Source organism: Solanum pennellii, chromosome 1 (assembly GCF_001406875.1).
Source record: "Solanum pennellii chromosome 1, SPENNV200".
Lineage (NCBI taxonomy): Eukaryota > Viridiplantae > Streptophyta > Magnoliopsida > Solanales > Solanaceae > Solanum > Solanum pennellii.
The window spans coordinates 38,311,648-38,311,870 of NC_028637.1; positions in this window are offsets into that span (position 1 = coordinate 38,311,648).

Genomic DNA, 223 nt, shown 5'->3' on the forward strand with positions numbered 1-223 from the left:
CCATTCTATAAGGGGGTATGGAAATGGGACGAGTACCCCGTTCCAAATCAATGCAAAAGTCAATATCTCTGCCCGGTGGCATGCCAGGGAGGTCTCCAGGGAACACATCCAGAAACTCACGAACTACCGAAACCGACTCAATCGAAGGTACTTCGGTAGTATCATCCCTGAGGTGTGCCAAGAACGCTAAACACCCTTTACTAACCATTTTCTTAGCACGAAG